The sequence below is a fragment of the Halichoerus grypus genome, chromosome 5 (assembly GCF_964656455.1).
Source record: "Halichoerus grypus chromosome 5, mHalGry1.hap1.1, whole genome shotgun sequence".
NCBI lineage: Eukaryota > Metazoa > Chordata > Mammalia > Carnivora > Phocidae > Halichoerus > Halichoerus grypus.
This window is the reverse complement of record NC_135716.1, coordinates 49,417,166-49,435,346: the sequence shown is the minus strand read 5'-3', so window position 1 is coordinate 49,435,346 and position 18,181 is coordinate 49,417,166. Positions and strand designations below refer to the sequence as shown.

Below are 18,181 nucleotides of genomic sequence, written 5' to 3'. Positions count from 1 at the left end.
AAATTATTACCTGTAGGTAAATAGCATATATTGCTTTTGCCCCAGATTTTAGCATTTTTCTCTAAAAAAGCAGAAGGAAACAACAAAAGATAGAACATAGATTTCTAAGAGAGTTCACTAAACAAATTGCCCCATTTCTCATGGAGGTTTACAACACAGATTTCCACTTACCCTTGTTAATTTGCCACAGAAGAAACATTTGTTGAGTGCACTCTTCATGCTAGACAATTTGCTAATTACCTTAGTCATATACTTAATGTGTTCTTCACAATAACCTTTTCCTTATTTTTACAGTGAGAGAATGGAAAACCCAGATAGTGATAAAAATTTCTCAGGAACACCATATCCAGGATTTCAATCCCGTTCTGTGTGACTGAGAATCATTTCTTTCCCTCTGTCATGTAGTCCTATGTTTTAAGCATTAGTTATGTTTGGAAGACAATTTTGTCTTTGGGGAATATTCATTGCTTTCTGGAGATTCTTTTTACTTCTGTACTGTGTTGTTAAGTTCAAATGCAAATGAACTCTTCTTTTTGTTCAAAGAGAGGGAAGAAAGTCACAAAGTGGTAATACGCAAGGCTAGAAAAGCATTCTTATTCTCCACCTGAGACCTAGTTTTTTATAGAGAAAATAAGAACCACTGTGAGAAGACCAGTGTTTGTCACTGGCTTACTCTAGTGTAAAATATTTGAAATTATTTCATGAAATGATTTTCAGAAAGGAAATTTTAGAAATTAAAAGTTTCATGTTTTATCTATGAATTGTCATTCCAGGTCAGGGTTTAAGTGCATAAGTAACCAACATTAGGGAGTTACCCTTTTGAAGCAAAAATTCAAATACAGTTTTCTCTTTTTCCAGAGAATATGTTTATGCTTCATTATTTATAAAAAATACTCTGGCTGGGCACCTGGATGGCTCAGTCGGTTAAGCAGCTGCCTTTAGCTCAGGTCGTGATCTCAGGGTCCTGGAATCGAGCCCCACATCAGGGTCCCTGCTCGGCGGGGAAGCCTGCTTCTCCCTCTCCCACTCCCCCTGCTTGTGCTCTCTCTCTCTCTCTGTCAAATAAGTAAATAAAATCTTTAAAAAATATGTTCTGAGGTTATAAAATAAAAATAATTTGGCTATGGAAAAAGCCATGTTAACACAAGGCATAAATGCCCTTTCTAAAATAAAATCATGAATAATTGTTTTTGAATTTTTTTAATGTTGCGAGCACAAAAAATTTCCTCACTAGATAGATTCAGAATAAATGAGTAAAAATATGTAAATTGCTTGCTAACTTTCAAAGCAGATTATGGTGATGAGGAAAATGTTCCTCTAATGTAACCTTTTATAACGGGTTAATTTTGCTTCTTGCTTCCTGTCTCCTGAGTTGGGACGGTACCTGCCTCACTGTCGAGGCAATGTGCAATAGCAGATAGTGTATGGGCTCCAGAGTCATTCAAGTGTGTTCCATATGTCCCATCTACTTCCTACGTGATGTTAGGCCCATCATTTACCCTCCCTGAGTCTGAGTTTCTCTTCTGTAAAGTAGGACATTAACACTCAGCTCATAAAAATTACTGGGAGAATTAGCCGACCAATGTAGTAGTGTAATAATGGTAACTGGCTTGTACTGAGTACTTAACAATGAGTCCACAGTCTTCTCATCTTTACTGACATTAGCAGCCTGTAGTCGTCATAGCACCTTATGAGGTATGTCTATACAGCCACCCCTTTTGCAGAGGAGAAAGCTGATGGGCAGAGGGGGAGGTCACATAGCAAAGAAGTGTCAGGACCAGTGTTGGAAGCCAGGCATTTTGGTTCCACAAACCCAAGTACTATATACACTTGACCAATATAGTATTGATGCCCACCACCTACAACACACTAAATTTCTTTAAAAATCAATCTACCTAAAAAAAAGAAAAAAAAAATCTAGCTAGCTAGCTGTGTTGAATTATGTCTCCCAAAATGATATGTTGAAATCCTAACTCCCTTATTTGGGAATAAGGTCATTGAAGATAAAATTAGTTAAGATGAGGTCATAGTGGAGTAGAGCAGACCCCTAATCAAATAAGACTGTCTTTTTTTTTTTTTTTTAAGGATTTATTTATTTATTTGGGAGAAACAGAGATAGAGCACAGGGGGAGGGGGGAGGGACCAAGGGAGAGAGAGAATCTCAAGCAGACTCCTCGCCGTGCGCAGAGCTGGACGCAGGGCTCAATCTAAGGATCCTGAGATCACGACCCGAGCTGAAACCAAGAGTCAGACGCTTAACTGACTGAGCCACCCAGGTGCCCCAAATATGACTGTCCTTAGGAAGAAGATGATGTGAACATACAAAGGAAAATGCCCTGTGAAGGTGGAAGCTGAGATGGAGTTATGCAGCTGCAAGCAAAGGAGCAGCAAAGATTGTGGGTCACCCCCAGAAGCCAAAAAGAGACTCTGTCTCAGAGGGAAAATGGCCCTGATGACATGTTGATTCAGACTAATAACCTCCAGAACTGAGACCATCAATTTCTGTTGTTTTAAGCCACTCTAGATTGTTAGTTTGTGGGGTCTTTTTGTTATGGTAACTTCAGGAAACTAATATACTTATATAATATTTACATAAAATTGTGAGGAAAGTGTCAGGTATAATAATAACCACTCACTAAATGTGTGTGTGTGTGTGTGTGTGTGTTTACGATTTTATTTATTTATTTGACAGAGAGAGAGACAGCGAGAGGGGACACAAGCAGGGGGGAGTGGGAGAGGGAGAAGCAGGTTCCCTGCTGAGCAGGGAGCCTGATGCGGGGCTCGATCCCAGGATCCTGGGACCATGACCTGAGTCGAAGGGAGACGCTTCACCGACTGAGCCACCCAGGCGTCCCCATTAAATGTTTTCTTATCCTTTTATAGGTTAGTAGTATAGGAATTTGTGCTTATGGAAATCCTTAAAAACAAACTCTTCCTATATATCATTTTCTAAAGTTAAAAATCTATAAAACCCTGGAATTCTTGTATACTCTGTCAGAAGACATATATATCTCTGTAGACACAGGTGTTTCTTTTCCTTTCAGTCAAGTGACAAATGTACCCAGAACTTACCATTCATAATTCCTACAGCACTTATAATTGATAGCTGTTAGGTGAGCACTTAGATCTGTAACTGCACTGCAGTATTTATTTTTATTTCATATATGTTACTTTCTTTCTGCATTTAGATCATAAATTCTTAGAGCAAAGGGGATATATTTTATACTTTTGTAAAATACATAACACCTAAATAAGGATGATGTTTACACATGGTGTACTATATATATATAAATTTTATATCATGACAATGGCAATAACTATTTTTTCAATCTGTGGTATTCACATCAGATGTTTGTATGTGGGGACCTCCATTGTTCAGCTTAATGGCGTCTTCTGTTCTCAAGAACATTGCAGGAAGGTATATTAGTTTGCTAGGGCTGCCATAACAAACTACCAGACTGGTGTGGCTTAAAATAACAGAAATTTACTGCCTCCCAGTTCTGGAGGCTAGAACTCTGAGATCAGCATGTTGGCCAGAGGACTGGTGTTTTCTTCTTCTGAGGCCTCTCTGCTTGGCTGATAGATGAGCAACTTCTGTGTTTTTGCATTTCCTCTTCTTATAAGGACACCAATCCTATTGGATTAGGGCTCACCCTAATGACCTCATTTCAGCTTATTTACCTCTGTGAAGACCCAAGCTCCAAATGTAGTCACGCTTTGAAGTCCTGGGGGTTAAGTCTTTAACATATGAATGGGGGGTGCCCTTCAGCTCTAAACAGAGAACATGAAAAACTTGTGTCTGTATGGATTTTTTAGCTGAGGACCTACCTAACTAGAAAGCCCTGTGAAATATTTGAATGTAGAATCTCTATGGATAGCTAACACTTTTCTTTAAAAATGAATGTATCATTCCAATAAGAGTCCAAGTGTATTAGCAATAGAATTGTTTCTCAACCCGGTAATTTTCTTGAGGTAAGAAAAGAGCATGTATACTTATTTGAGAGATTTGAGGTTTGAGATTTTGTTTTTGGTGTTTATTTTGTTGAAACACCTGAACAAACTAGCAGTATTTGCCAGTTGTTTTGACTTCACGGTAGTAATCTCTTTTATTTCAAGGAATAATATTTGGAAAGTAATGAATGGGAAGGAGATGAACTGATACTCTGCTCACACTAATACAACTATTCCAAGAATATGACATGACCTCTTCAATTGTCCCAATCGGATTTTAGATGGAATGAAAATGCATTAGTTTCTTAAAGGATGCACAGTCCCCATCTGAGGAACTTTGAAGAGTAAGAAGAAGAGCTAGTGTGGAAAAAGAAAGTTTTTACATTCTTTGATGCTTAGGATTCTGTGATTCTAAGAACCTGTGATTATTTCTCTCTGTACTAAAGCTTAGTAGCCTACACAGATATTAGAATTCATAGCTATGGGTAACTCAAAGTTATTCCTGTATGTGAGAAGTGATGTGATTCCCTTCTCTAAAAAATATCTAGTATAGACATAACATTATCATTCTTTTAGTGGTAGAGATGTTACAAGTCCTGGATGAAAAATTTTTCTCAAAGTGCAGATTTATGATACTAAGTATATTGATTCCCATTAGACATTATCTGAAAAGAATATTTAAATAACCGTTTGTAGTTTTCAGAATTTTCAGAGAAAATAGGAGAAAAAAACTCTTATTTAGAAGGGACTTTTTAATTGACTCCAGATACATACATTAATATAACTAAATTAGTCATGTGCCACAATTATTTTATACTACCCATAAGATTGGGTCATGTGAGGGCACCTGGGTGGCTCAGTTGGTTACACATCTGCCTTTGGCCCAAGTCATGATCTCAAGGTCCTGGGATCAGTCCCACATCAGGCTCCCTGGTCAGCGGGAGTCTGCTTCTCCCTCTCCCTCTGCCCCTCCCCTGGTTAATTCTCTCTCTCTCTCTCTCTCTCTCTCTAATAAATATAAAATCTTAAAAAAAAAAGATTGGGTTATTTGAGGTGCTTTACTTAAATTTTGCTATTTTTATCTCGACATATCTTAGACCCTACATTTTCTTTGTTCCCCAGGAATTGGACATTCAGGGCAATCTCTACCATACTCACCAGAGAGACTGAGACCAGCCTGTCTTTTCTGAAAACTTATTAGCCCTTACTGCTAGAACTGGTCTTTTCTATCACTCCTGAAAACTAGGCACTGAACTGTGTTTTCAGTGCAGGATCTAGTCTTTTTCACTTCCTCTTGGCACAGCATCCCCCAGACTCACTCCCTTAGAGCTGTCCTTCTCATGGAGATACAGGATTGGATGGAAAGCATGCTTCCTTCTCTGAAGCGTGGGTTACAGATGTCCTTCCAGCAGTAATAGGAGTCATTTTTATTCCAGTTTGTTCCCTTTTCTCTGATGTGTCCTCCACCCTGTCCTGGTAGGGATGTCCCTGTTTATATGACATAGGTAGATGTGTCTAGAGGTTGCCAACTTGATTAAATGCTAATTTCAAGCCTAGGTTATATATAGTAGAAGCAGTTGCACAATGATATAAGACTTTCTCAACGTGCATGTTGATGTAAGTGTTGTTTTAGCTTATTTTTTTACACCATCTTTTTTGAGGGGTTCTTGTTCTTGTAAGCTATTTGTGTCATCTTGAGTTCTGATTTCAGGATTTTTCTTTCGGCATCCATGAAAGCTAGATTGTGATTGATATTTTGTTGTTTTTCATATATATGTGATTTTATTTTGATGGTAGTTTCCATTTGATACATATTTATGATTTTAATAATTAAAACACAGATGACTATACTAGTATTTTCTTCAGCCACATTTAATAACTTGTCAGATTCTTATGGTCACACTTAAGATAAATGTGTTGAAAATGTGTTAATATTTGGATTTCTCTGCAATTAAAAAACCATTTGATTGGCTACGTGGGATTTATACTTGATAATCCTTCACTTAAGTATACCAATAATCTTCCCTGTTTGGCCTAAATTTCAGACTTTCTAAAGTAATGCACAATGATATGTGCAGTCCTAATTACTTTCAGAAACAAATTTTAAATCAGTATGATAATTTAATAGAATCACTATCAACTCATAGTTCGTCCAAGTTATATAATGTTATGTTTGTAAATCATAATTAAGGTAAAATTATGTAGTAACTTACTCTGAAATTTTGTGAGACAGAAAATGCTTACAGCATATCATATATAAGTGAGTTTGGATATTAGAGTTTTAAGTAAGTAATAATTTGGAGTATTCATTTGGCCAACACTAGTGATGTTTATTTTCATAACTTTGTATGCATACTTTCTTCAAGGATTGAAAAAAATATTTATCTGTTAATGGTCACAGTAATCTCTGTCTTATGATATCTAAAATTTTGACACGTCCCTACTCTGAGAGAGACAGAATAGCGGAGTGATTAATAGCAAGAGCCTGAATTTGAATTCTGGCTTTTTAAAACTTCAATGTCTTCTGAGAAAAGGAGATAAAAAGTCTCAAGTTCATATAGGATTGTTTTGGAGGGACTGCATAATCCAGTTTGTAGGGAGTGCTGAGAATACTGACTCCATCTCTGGCCCTCCATCCTGTTCATGTCCAAGCAACGACCTTCCTGTGGGCTACCAGCTCCAGGCCCCATGGAGGTTAGTGTATGCTCTGAACAGAAGGCTGGAAGGCTTGTTCTCATCTCCCCTCTGGCACAGAGATGGCACCACTTTAGAGAACTACCCTTCCCTGTATAAGATCTGTGGGTTAAGCTCTGGGCTTTGCAGAGGGTAGCTGTATGGCACTTGGATCTTCTGTTCATCCGATCCCCCGTCAGTAAACTACCCTGAATGAAACTGTGTTAAGTGGTATGGCATGGCCTGCTTTGTTTCTCAGGCTCAAAGCACCTTTTCAGTCTGAAGGATACTTTACTGTCCCTCTTCCACCTTCTGACATAGCGGAACATGGCAGGTGCTCAGGAATACAGCTACTCCTATAATTACTTTGCTATATTCGCCAGCCCCTGGCAAAGACAAATCAGTTTTCTGCCCTATAGTTTTACCTTTGCAAGAATATCATGTAATGTAAACATAACTGTATGTAGTCTTTCTTAAGTCTTGTTTCTTCTTTCACTTACCATTTGAGATTCAGTCATTTCAGTCATTTCATTCCATGTATCAAAGATCCCTTCCTTTTTATGTAGTATTTTAAGTAGTATTCCACTGTACGGATATGCTGTAGTTGGTTTATCCATTTCTGATGGGGAGATATTTGTGCTTTTTCCAGTTTTGGGCGATTATGAACAAAGGCATTATAAATATCTACATACAAGCTTTTATGTGAAGCTTTTAGGTTTCATTGAACTTGCTTAAATCTCTAAGAGTGGGGTGATTGAGTCATATGGTGAGTGTATGTTAACAGTATAAGAAAAAAACTATTTTCTAAAGTACTTTTACCATTTTGCATTCTCACCAGAAATAAATGAGAGTTTCAGTCGTTCCACATCTTTATCATCAACTTAGTATTCCCAGGATTTTGTCTGTTTGTTTATCTGCTTTGCAATTCAAATAGTTATGTAAGTGATGATTTTTTTTAAATACGAAAAAAAATTTTTTTCTTCAAACATATGAAAGTATAAAACAGTCTTCAAAATAACTTGGAATTACAAGTTTGTCCATTTTTCTTTTAAGAAAATTTTACATTTTCTCCTTTACTTCAGACTTTTCAGGAGGTGAAGCTTTATTTAATTCCATTTTCTATGGGTTTCATAAGGCACTGTGAGATCTCTGAAGATTTAAAATTTTATAAGAAATGTTCCTATCTTCAAGTTGCTCATAATGTATCGGACTTGCTGAGATGAACCCCTGAATACAGGCCTAGGTGTACTTAGGAGAGAGACCATAGCCCAGTCTGGCAGTTGAATGAGTGAATTTTGTTAATTGGTCAATGCCGGTTCACAATACAGAAGAGGCCTTTGAAAGATCAGATTTGGGGCTTCAAAATTACCTTTATTTTTGAGTGAGCTGCAATAATATTTATTCTTTTCCAGTCTCTCTTAGAACCCTGAAACATGGACAGTCATGGATTCAAATCTGTGGAGTAGGGAGAATGGTGAGCTGCAGAAAAATAGAAAAAACGAGAAAAGAGAAGAAGAGCAGGGCACTGAGCTGCAGAAAAATAGAAAAAACGAGAAAAGAGAAGAGCAGGGCACAGATCTAAAAAACCTTAGATCTGTGCCATCTTAAATTGGGAAATTCTTTCATATCATGATTTATCTAAGTATCAATAATATTAATAGAAACTTCAGTGATTTATCTGAATTCAAAAATTAAGGGTTTTCTGTTATTTTCTTTTAATGTCTTCTAATTTGGGCCCCGGCCTCACTGCCTCTCACAATTCACATTCCCTGATAAGCACTGGGGCCTTTTCGGGATAAAGGGGTTTTCACTGGTGACAGTAGTCCTCGAAGTGTTGACTCTTGTCCTTAGAATTGTCCTGTAGTCATTTGTGTGGGTTCATAAGCATAAAAAGCAATTTCCAATTGGCTTTGAAAATTCTTGTCTGGGACAAGTATACCCAAATGTTTTTTTCATAGCCAGATATAGGTAAGTGCTCCTCTGACCACCACTTAAAAATGAACTGAACAGAAACATTAAATAAAAATATGAGGAATAGCAGCAGTGTCCACATTAGCTGAACTATGGAAAGAGCCAAGATGAATGGATAAAGAAGATGTGGTATATATATACAATGGAATATTATGCAGCCATCGAAAAAAACGAAAGCTTGCCATTTGCAACAACGTGGATGGAACTAGAGGGTATTATGATAAGCGAAATAAGTCAATCAGAGAAAGACATGTATCATATGATCTCACTGATATGAGGAATTCTTAATCTCAGGAAATAAACAGGGTTGCTGGAGTGGTGGGGGGTGGGAGGGATGGGGTGGCTGGGCGATAGACATTGGGGAGGGTATGTGCTATGGTGAGCGCTGTGAATTGTGTAAGATTGTTGAATCACAGACCTGTACCTCTGAAACAAATAATACATTATATGTTAAAAAAAAAAGAAGAAGAAGATAGCAGGAAGGGAAAAATGAAGGGGGGGAAATTGGAGGGGGAGACGAATCATGATAGACTATGGACTCTGAGAAACAAACAGAGGGTTCTAGAGGGGAGGGGGGTGCGGGGATGGGTTAGCCTGGTGATGGGTATTAAAGAGGGCACGTACTGAATGGAGCACTGGGTGTTATATGCAAACAATGAATCATGGATCACTACATTAAAAACTAATGATGTAATGTATGGTGATTAACACAACATAATAAAATAAAATTTAAAAAAATATGAGGAAAAAAAGAATTGCTTTATAAACACAAGCTATTTTCAACAGAAACGGATATCACTGAATGTGTAGACATTCGCAGCAAAAAGGCAAAAGGAAAGAAAAGCAGGAAAAGCTATGGAAATGCATTTGAGATGTTTGTTACTCTCTTACGTGGTTTTACTTTCCAAACTCCTCTAAAATTTCAATTTTTTTCCACACCCATTTTTGTATAAATATGAAATAAGGCTATAAATATACATCATTGTGATGACATAGCTGAATTTAAGTGATAAAATATTTTACGGATACTCTGCTTTTAAATTAGGATCAGTTTATTTTAGCACTTGCAATTTGATTCTAATTAAATGCTTCAAATTTAAATGCTCCATATAGAATCTATTTTCCTCAGTATCAAAACCTTTATAGGGTTTGTATTAGTTGTTCATTGTTTTATTCCTCACATGACGGCATTTCTGCTCGCCTTCTACATATCAAGAGCTAGAAAAAGCCCTGAGGACACAAAACTGAGTAAGATCCTGTTCCTAACTCCTAGGTGCTTAACTGTCAAAGGTGGGATAGTTTCAATGGGAGATCCTATGGAAGGAGAGAGACAGAGGTTGACTCAGTAATTTCTGGGCTGCATTGACAGATGAATAGGAAGATGGTCCTGCCCCAGGGGACAGCATTTGCAGAGGCAGGGAACTGCTGAGCTGCGTGTTTGCATGTAGTTGGGGAGGTGGATGTTCTATGCGTGTTTTTGTATTGCAAAGGTCAAGGCAGGGAGTAACAGAAAGCAGCCAGAGTTTGGTCATGAAAGAACTTGTACATCACGCTACTGACATACCTATGTACCGACCACTTACTGAGTGGGAGTCAGCATACTATACCGATCAAGTACTTGGGTTTGTGGAATCAAAATGTCTGGCTTCCAACACTGTTCTGACACTTCTATGCTGTGTGACCTTCCCCTTTACCCATCAGTTTCCTCATCTGTAAAGGGAGGTGGCCGTACAACATACTTTATAAGGCTGCAGTGAGGGCTAGTTATATTAATGCCTATATATATAGATCACGGGCACATCGTTAAGTATTTAGTTAGTTAAGTAGTTAGTACATGCCAGCTGGCATTCTTACTTCATTAGGCATACCTTGGAGATACTGGGTGTTCAGTTCCCTACCACTGCAATAAATCAAATATTGAAGTAAAGCTAGTCAAAAGAATTTTTTGGTTTTCCAGTGATATAAAAGTTATGTTTACATTATTCTGTGGTGTAGTAAATACGCAATAGCATTATGTCTAAAAAAACAATATGCATACCTTAATTTAAAAATACCTCCGGGCACCTGGGTGGCACAGTCAGTTAAGCGGCCGACTCTTGGTTTCCTGAGTGACTTCTTGGCTCACGTCCTGATCTCAGGGTCCTGAGATCGAGCCCCCCTCCCCCCCGCCGCCCATCAGGCTCCGCACTCAGCGCATAGTCTGCTTCAGATTGTCTCTCCCTCTGCCTCTTCTGCTCGTGAACTCTCGCTCTTTAAAATAAATAAATCTTTAATAAATAAGTAAATAAAAATAAAAATATATTATTGCTAAAAAATGCTAACCATCATCTGAGCTTTTAGCAAGTCATAATCTTTTTGCAGGTAGAGAGCCTTGCCTCAATGTTGATAGCTACTATCTGATTAGGGTCCTGGTTGCTGCAGGTTGGAGTGGCTGTGGTCATTTCTTAAAATAGACAACAATGAAGTTTGCTGCATCTCTTGACTCTTCCTTTCACTTAAACACTTGGAGGCCATTGTAGCATTATTAATTATTCTGATTTCAATATTGTTGTGTGTCAGGGAATAGGGAGACCTGAAGAGAGGAAGAGAGACAGGGGAACAGCCAGTCGATGGGGCAGTAAGGACACACACACTTATCGATGAAGTTTGCCATCTTATATGGGTGCATTTGTGCGGTTTGTGATGCCCCTGAACAGTTACAAGAGTAACATCAAAGATCACTAATCCCAGATCACCATAACAGATACAATAATGAAAAAGCTTGAAATATTGTGAGAATTACCAAAACATGACACAGACACAAAATAAGCAAATGCTTTTGGAAAAATGATGCTGATAGACTTGCTCAACGCAGGGTTGCCACAAACCTTCGGTTTGTAAAAACAAAACAAAACCCACAATATCTGCGAAGCACAATAAAGCAAAGTGCAATACAATGAGGGATGACTGTACTACACTGGTTGGTTAATTCTCCCTGCAATTTTTATGAGATAGACTTTAATGCCCTACTTTGCAGAAGAGAAACGCATACTTAGGGAGGTTAACTGACAAGCTTAACATCACAGGAAGGAAATGGCAGCACCCAACAAAGTGAGAAAGGGACGGCAAGACTAGGTAAGGAGAGATAGATAGGGGGCTCCATGATGAGGCTCACGGAAATCCCCAAAATGCGGAGGTGTAAGGAAACCAGAGATAAGGGAACACTCCAGACCCCCTGCCCGAGGTGTCCAAGGGGGGAGTCTTATTTATGACAGTATCCTGTGGTCAACAGAAAATAAACAGACCCTAAAAAGAAGTAAACCATTAAAGATGTTATCACTAGCCCTGCTTACGCAATGGTGCTGCCAAGTAGGGAATTCAAAAAGATTTAAGTTCCCCGGTTAGCTTTCTATAAAAGACCAACCAACCTTAAAAGCCCTCAGTGGCAACCCTGTCAGGACCCCCCTCACTCCTGAGAGCTTTCTGTTGCTTTACTCACTCTCCTTTGTCCGTGAGATTCATTCTTCTACTCCGTAAGACAAGAACCTAGCTCTCCCGCCTCAGAAGTACCATTAGAAGATCTTCTACAATAAGGAAATAACTTCAAGGAATATTGCCTCTGTGACTCTACAAATTGGGGAATCACCAATGCTATTTTTTAGGTAAAAAGCCCAAAATGAAGACAAGAACAACTAGCATGTCCTGGGTATTTTTATTCTCAGTTAAAGTTTGGGAACTCACCTCTCATAGCCTAAGGCCTCTGTCTGATCCATCAGTGATCAGAGCGGCTGGTTGGTTGCCTTGTGATGAAACGTGGACTGAGAATCTCATCACAGATGAAGATCTTAGGATATAGGAGCTGCACGCATTTCTGCACATAACACCCTTCATTCCCTGCTGGGACAGAGTGGGTGCTCAGGTCATGCTCTGAGATCACAACCTCCCAGGCCAACATTGGGTCAGGCAGCTGGCTTAATTCCTTAACAGCTGATTCTTTGGACAGTGAATGTCTTTCTTCGCATTTTTTTTTTTTTTTTGAGTTGCACAACCCCTGTGCTTTGCTTTAATTTTCCCACTTTTGTTATTGGCATAGATACAAGAAATGCTTTACTTTCCTCTTAATTCTAGCCTCCTAAATAAAACAGCCCAAAGTTGACGATGAATAGCGACGTCTAATGCCAGCAAATTGGTAAACTATGCTGACGATAGTGATGAATTGGGAAAAATATGCCACACCTAAGCAAACATGCTATGTAGTTCTGCTTCATTGCTGACAGTGAAGAGCTAATATTTTCATTTTTTTAGTTTTGCAACAGAAGCTAGAGGAGTGGAATTTTGTGTTTTGTCTTATTTATCTTTTTGTGGATAAGTAATTAAAATAAAAAATATGAAGCAAAACACCATGTGAGCCAATAATATGTGAGCCAGCCAAGACACACTAAGCTTTCAGGCACCTGCTTCTATCTAGGTAAGGAGTACCAGGAATTAGATTTGTATGCTAGATAGACCATTCTAGCAGACCCATTTGTCTACCTGTGTTATCTTCCTAGAGATTGTAGTGAAACTATGAAAGAAGATGAGATTTCTAGAGACATAAAGTGGAACAATCAGGGAAGAAACAGAAGGAATCATCAGAGAAGAGAAATAAGTGTAAGAAGGAAGAAGCACCCTAAGCTTCAAAAAGATCTAGTAAAATAAATACTGAAAAAGTCCTTTAGTTTTGGTAGCTTGAATTTACCAGGAAATTAATGCAAGGGGTTTTGGTGGAGTGGAAGAATTGTACTGGCCAGTGTATGCTAGTCTTTGGGATATTAAGATTAGAAGAGAAAGAATAGGTGCTGGAAGTCAGTGGGTAGAAAGTGAATTAGGTATCAGGAAAGGGTTTATTTTTATGAAAGAGACTTAAATGTATTTATTATCAGGGAAACGTACAATATTTACTCAAAAGGTAGAGGGAAACTGCTTTTTATTAATGATTACCAAATGTCAGTTCCAAATGTTTTCAGGCTACCTCATTAATTCTTGCAACTCTGCTAAAAGGTAGCTAAACATCCTTTTGTTATAGATGTTATAGTTTCATGGAAGTTAAATATCTTTCAGGAAGCTACATGACTTGATAATCAGTATTTTTCCTTTTGTTTGCTATCCACCCAACAGCTGTTCTAGACAGATTTAAGATAATCTAGAAGGATATTTAGTACATAATTGTGAACCAAGAATAACTTTTTATAGCTCAGTACCCAGTGTATTTGAAGTTTTAATTTTTGTATTAAAACTGTATTACAGACTTCATTTGCACCCTGCATATCATAGACCTTATTTTATTTGGGAAATAAATCATTAAATTTTTCTCATCTTTTAGCCAGATAAACTGACATGAAGAGGAGATGACTACTGATCTTTAATATTCATTTATATTTTGTTATCCATAATGGATTATGCTATAAAATTTATAGTTTTAAATTATCTTCATTTCATTTATTTGCAGCGTGTTTGAATTAATTGGAAAACATGGGCTCCCTCTTGTGACAAAATCAACGATTTTAAGTGTTTTTTTTATGCCAAACTAGATCACACATCTTTGTCATTTTAATTGTTTTCAAATAATATTATGTATACAATTATTTAATCATTTAATATTTTTCTTTTTTCTGACAATTATTCCAGTTTTTTGAAAAAGACAAATCGAATCAATTTTTGATTCTAATGTATGTTTAAAACTGTAAATAATGCTTTAAAATGTGGAATGTCAAAGTTGTGTTGAAAATATCAAGGAAAAGAGGAAAGACCAAATTTAGCTTTTGTTATTTTGTATTTAAATGTGCTCTTAGATGTTTTTGAAAACTCTTTGGAGAAATTAAATTAGTCCTTGTAATATTTTAATCGGCTGGCACTCCAAACTATGCACATAGTTAACTTTATATTCTGTATGTTCCTCATGCTTGATAACTATGCTTGTACTTCTAAAATGCTCTGCAAACTCTGTGTGTCTATTGTTTCTGCATTCCTTAGGGAAGCAGCATGCACATTGAAATACTGGAAATGCCCACAACGAGGTCTAACCAAAAAAGAATAAAAATCACAGTTATTTTTAAAATGAAAAATTATATGCTGTGTATCTATGTGCCTGTGTGTTAGTGTGTGTGTGTGTGTGTGTGTGTGTGTGTGTACATGAGAGTGTAGTGAAAAGAAAGAAGGAAGGAAGCAAGGAAGCAAGGAAAAGGGAAGAAGAAAAGAAAAAAAGAAAGAAAAAAGAAAAACAACTAATAGTTACATTCACGGAGCTATCTCGGAAAGGGTCTTTTAAGGTCATCTTAATAGCAGGCTGTGAGTTAAAAGAACCGGGTTCAGTCGTGGCTCTGTCATGAAGTACCTCCATGCCTTGAGCAAGTCCTTTTCTTTGTTGGAATGTCTATTTTCTTACCTGCATAATAAGGTAATTAGTCTAAATCAGTGCTTTTCGACTTATTCTCTCCAGGACCGTATCTGTGGGAAATAACATACTTCCATGGCTCACTTGAGCGTTAACTATTAAGGCTATGTCTTTGGAGTGACAGAATAGGGACTTTGGTGGTGGCAGGGTGTGAATATAGACCTCAGGAGTGAGGGATATAAAAGCACAGCCTCAGATGAGTATGATGTCTGGGAGCTGAGGGGTGCCAAGGAAGGAGCCTTTCCTACTGATGAATAATGAATAAGCTACTATCCCAGTCTTATCTTCCATGGTTCTGTAAAGACTGAAACATTTTGGCAATGCCGGACTGGTAGTTAGTAGGAGAACCAGGACTGGAATTTTACTCTCCCACGTATACTATTTTTTTTAAAGATTTTATTTATTTATTTATTTGAGAGAGAGAGGGAGAGAAACAGCATGAGAGGGGAGAGGGTCAGAGGGAGAAGCAGGCTCCCCGCCGAGCCGGGAGCTCGATGTGGGACTCGATCCCAGGACTCCAGGACCATGACCTGAGCCGAAGGCAGTCGCCCAACCAACTGAGCCACCCAGGAGCCCCTACTATTTTTTTTTTTAATTTCTATAATTCACAGATAGCCTGGCATTTTGCTGGAGTCATAAACCATAGGCTGTATCAACTTAAAATTCAAGGCACAAGCTTTTCTTCCCCCTCCACGTCCTGTCAGTCTGCACTTCCTTGCACAGGCCCCCTTCGGTCATGTATATCACTGGTGTGACTTGGTGGTATTTCAGTCTGTGGCTCTAACTGACATATCAGTAACTGTTTTTCATCACCTATGTCGCTGGTGTTGCATTTTGCCCCGAGAACTCACACGCCGTCTGCCCCCCACGCAGGGTGAGCCACAGGCTCTTGTGCGGAGCAGCCGCCACGTCTTTACCTTCTCAGAATGCACTCTGGCCGGGAAGCCCTCTCGCCTGGATCCTGGCTTCTTTTTGTCATTGCTCCTGGGTTTCTCTTTTTTGAGTGAAACCTGTGTGGATGACTTGCTTAGCCTTTGAGTTTCCTTTTATTTCTGACTCTATATCTCAGAGCGTACACAGGTCCACCCTCTGTGGTCCATAGACCAATCCTTCCCTTTACCCTCCTTTATCCAAGTCCTGATTCACTGGAGAGAGTAGGTAAGTCAAGCTAAGAATGAACAGCAGCAGGGGGTGGCTGTAAACTGCTGTTTAATACTATTGTCACTCATTCATTCTTCAGTTAGACTGATAATATTTATTGAACGACTGCAATGTAGTAATTTGATCCCTTTTGCTCCAAGAAACTTGGTACTACATGAAGACCCTTTGTGGGAAGCCCAGGACAGAGAATTGTTCAGATTGTTCAGGGAGAAATGAAAAAAGAAGATGAATATGGATGTATGTTAACATAGACAGCCAGAACCAAAAATGCGTGTATGTTTTTGTTCATTCAGGAACGCCTGATATTTGCCTTCTATGTGTTGAATACCGTTTTAAGATTTGCAACAACCTGGATGGATGTAGAGGGTAGAATGTTAAGTGACATAGTCAGTCGGAGAAAGACAAATATCATAGGATTGCACTCTTATGTGGAATTTAAGAAACAAAATTTAAGAAACAAAACAAGCAAATGAAGGGAAAAAAAGAGACAAGCCAAAAAACAGACTCAACTATAGAGAACAAATTGATGGTTATCAGAGGGGAGACAGCTGGGGGGATGTGTGAAACTGGGGACTAAGAGTACACTTATCATGATGAGCACTGAGTAACTCAGAATTAGTAATTCAGAATTAGTAACTCAGAATTCAATAGAATTCACTGAGTAAATTCTATTGAATCATTATACTGTACACCAGAAATTAATATAACATTGTACGTTAACTATACTGGAAGAAAAAGATTCTACCAAGAAAGATATGAGGGAAGCGAATACATTATATAATGTACATTATATCATGGGTAGTGGTGGTAGAACATAGAAAACCTAGTGATAAGCAACAGCAAGAGCCCTCATTCTGTGCAATAGCTTTTGTACTGAGGATTTTGTATGGCTTAATATGTAAATGTGATTATACGTAAGTAACCAGAGTCGATGTCAATTTTTGTTGTGGTGGTTGTTCAAATAGATAAATTACTAGGAAGGGGCTTCATCGATGAAAGGAGGGACCTTCCATTTGTTACCAACTACCCTCCAGCTCACCCACCCTACTACATTAGTTCCTTATCCTAAGTGTTGGTGTTTGTGTGCACGTGGATGACTGTGTACATATATATATGGTAGGCAGAGTTTAGAGGTTTTGTGGTTTGGTTGTTGACATGTTTGAATTGATGAACAATCCATAGAGTTTCCATTTGATTTGTTAAAAATAATGTTAATTAAAAAAAAAGATTTTTTTGCCTCAATTCAGTTTCTGGCTCCTTGCATAGTGTACAATTTGTGAAGAGAGATGATGAGCAACCTGCATACAGGATTATTCACACTCTAGAATTTGTTCCCACTTAACAAAGTACTGCTAGAGGCTGGTTCTTTTTTCTGCAGTAGGGAAATAACTTCAGAATATTGTCCCTGTGACTCTCTGAATTGGGGAATCCTTGACCCTAGTTAGTAAAAAGCCCCAACTAAAGACAAGGAGACAACTGGCATGCCTTTCCTGAGTCCTGGGGATTTGTACTCTCAGTGTTTGGGGACTCACCTCTCACAGCCTGAAGCTTCTGTCTGGTCCGTCAGTGAGCAGAGGAGCTGGTTAGGTGTCTTATGGGTGAAACATGAACTGAGAATCTCATCGCAGATGAAAATCTTAGGATATGAGAGCTTCATGTATATTTACTCAGTCTCTGCATTTATAAGGCTTTAGTATTGTGCTTGCTGCATAGTGGATGCTGGGGTTATGGAGCTTCTTCCCCTTTCTCTTTGCTTTGCATTGTTTCAAAAGACATTCAGAATCTGAAGCACTGTAATGGGCCACTTTTATCTTCAAATGTAATGATAATATGCAAGTATCCAGCAGACATGTGATCCAATCCAATCCAAAGGATGAAAGCAGAATATTAAGCTCGTACCATAGGTCTTGCTTGTGAATGGTTTGATTTTCTTCCTGGTCTTACTGTTTCTGTGCTGATTGCAGAATGATTTCCTCTTAGGATATTAAAACATAAGTCCTTAAAGACAGAACT

At 38.2% G+C, this 18,181-nt stretch overlaps 1 protein-coding gene across 11 annotated transcripts in view; it reads left to right on the top strand.

Annotated features, from left to right (window-relative positions):
- The window catches only part of RALYL (RALY RNA binding protein like), a 677,252-nt gene that overhangs the window by 228,189 nt on the left and 430,882 nt on the right, over positions 1-18,181 (top strand). The window contains exon 1 of one of the 11 annotated variants that reach the window (XM_078072266.1): positions 16,146-16,165. The exons of 9 other annotated variants lie outside the window; for them this stretch is intronic. The gene's annotated coding sequence lies outside the window, so the exon portion shown is untranslated. Of the gene's footprint in view, positions 1-16,145; positions 16,166-18,181 lie in introns of those variants that run through there. One more of the 11 variants, XM_078072265.1, reaches the window with a different exon arrangement.